General features: G+C 41.2%; 1 long non-coding RNA gene across 1 annotated transcript; it reads left to right on the top strand.

Annotated features, from left to right (window-relative positions):
* Positions 1-1317: 1317 nt before the first annotated feature.
* On the top strand, positions 1318-1896 carry LOC123412997. Its single transcript, XR_006613651.1, has 2 exons — positions 1318-1493; positions 1655-1896. It is a non-coding gene; the product is annotated as an uncharacterized LOC123412997 (long non-coding RNA).
* The last annotated feature ends 473 nt before the right edge of the window (positions 1897-2369 follow it).

The raw sequence follows: 2369 nt of genomic DNA, 5'->3' as shown, positions 1-2369 counted from the left end.
GTTCGTTGTGCAAGTGGACACAAATACAAAAAAAGTTTGTTAGTGGGTAGCCCGAGACTAGACGTAGAAATTATCCCATTTTGAGATATATATTTTTATATGAAAAACAGCTTCTGGGTTCGATTTAGACAAAGATTGATATGTTTAGAGTGCCAACGACCGGTATTGCGAGTTGGAGGTTTGATTTAACAAAGCTCAACAAATTCAAGTTTTAAAATGAAAATTTTCCGCACGTGGCCGTCAAGACGCGCTTAGACGTGCATCCGTCGGGTCAAATCAGAATCGATCTATATGAGGAGGACGCTCGGATCCAAGCTCAAGACAAACAAATAAATAGAAGAACCACAAAAAAATGCTGATGTCATATTTAGATATGCATGACATATTATCTCACATCTAGTGTGACATGGTCAGATCCTTTTTCTTAGGTACGTTTGTGGCCGGTGCGCCGGCCGAACCGTTCGGCCGGCCGCACGCGACCCGCACGCACCGTTGATTAGGTATTATAACTTTTTTCGTCTAAATTTATTGCAACCAGCGTTCATTTTTGCTGCAAGCGTTTTTTATTTGCTACATTTGCCCAGTAAAATGCTGCATATACGTTTGGTTGCAACTTCAGTTCGTCGAATTTTTCATTACAATCGGTGTTTTTTTACTTTTGCTATAATCGTGTTAATTTTTGCTATAACCAGCATCATTTTTTGCTGCAATCGTTCAGTAAAAAAGTTGCATCCACGTTCGTGAGAGTTGCAACCCGAGTTCACCGGATTGTTTTGCTACAACCCTTTTTTTGTTACCATGCATCATCTGCGTCGTTTTTTTTCTACGATTACGTTGATATTTTTCTGCTACAATCATATTTTTGTTGCAATCATATAAAAATTTGCTGCATCGTGATCAAAATTTGCTGCATTGAGAAATATTTGTTGCATGGATAGATCTAACGGTGCGGACGCGCGGCAGTTGGTGGATCATGCGGCCCGCGCGCCGGCGCAGAGCACTGCCCTTTTTCTTATGTATTTTTCTTTTTTCGCCCAATCTAGCGCTCTACTGTGCTGTGCGCAATAGCCCGAAGAAAGAAAGGGCCACATAGACTTCCCTCATCTTGGCATTCTGACGTCGCAGCAGATTGCATACTTATCAATTTCCTTACTAAATACTCCATGTATCCATCTGATACGATTGCAAGCTTCTATCTACTCAGCAGATTGCATACTTATCAACTTCCTTACTAAATACTTCTATCCATCTGGTACGGTTGCAAGCTTCTATCTACTAGAGTACTAGGAGTCTTTGACTTCCAAAATCTATAAAATCTCTACATATCCTCTCTCACATAACAGTACTTGCTCGATAGCAAACCAAGTGGAGAAAGAAAAGGAAGTGTGCTTGAAAGTTGAAACTTCGCCAAACACCACCTATCATGGGTGCGAGAAATGCTATCATGTGCTTCGTGTTGATTCTTGTATTGTTCCCGGATAATGGATCCGCAGGTTTGTGCTCCTCCCTCCGTCTCAGTGTGTTCAAATGGATGACAACTGACAAACTAACTCACTCACTCACTCATCTTCCACCCGGTGTGAATTTCTCGGTTTTTCCTCGACTCTAAGTTGTTCATCATGGATACATCTACATGCATGCTAATTTATCGCAGGATGCTGGGTGAGTGCCAATGGCGGCCCACTGTGCATAGGCTTTCTGTGCAAGGTGACTTGCTTGATTGCGGAAAAGATGTTTAATTGCGTTCTCAAGGAACACAGGTGCGACGGGCCACCACTCAATAGCGAATGCTACTGCTATCTCTGTGACAAATAGTATGTTAACATGGGAGCTGAAGATAGCCTCATGATTACGAAGTGTCAAATAAAGGGAATGAATAATTTCTAATAGAAACCAGTGCCAGCCCCAAATCCCATTCAATTTCCTGCATTTTCAGCAGTAAATGCCGTGTCATCAGTTTATATGCACACTCCAAGATTTCACTGCAAACCAACGATGGCATGTCAATCATATGCTATCCTCTATCGGAACTTCTCCAGGGAGTACCTTCATAGACGAAAAGGCAGCTTCTTGCATTTCACTGAACGTGAGCTAGTTTCAGGGAGATCATTTTTTTCCTGCCATAGTTATAACTTATAGGTAGTGGACAAACAGAACTAACAGGATGACTGTCCTCTATCAGAACTTGTCCAGCAATGGGATGGCATGACTCTTCGTTAATTATTATTTCCTCCATCCCAAAATAAGTGTCCATGTTCTAATACAAAAGTTATATTAGTTTAGTGTAAAATTTGCGACACTTATTTTAAAACGGTGGGAGTAGTTGCAAATTGGAAACTGGTAAATTTGAGAGCAAAAGGGTAGGATCA

Source organism: Hordeum vulgare, chromosome 1H (assembly GCF_904849725.1).
Source record: "Hordeum vulgare subsp. vulgare chromosome 1H, MorexV3_pseudomolecules_assembly, whole genome shotgun sequence".
Classification (NCBI taxonomy): domain Eukaryota; kingdom Viridiplantae; phylum Streptophyta; class Magnoliopsida; order Poales; family Poaceae; genus Hordeum; species Hordeum vulgare.
Note: the sequence above shows the minus strand (reverse complement) of the source record. Positions and strands in the feature narration are given on the sequence as shown.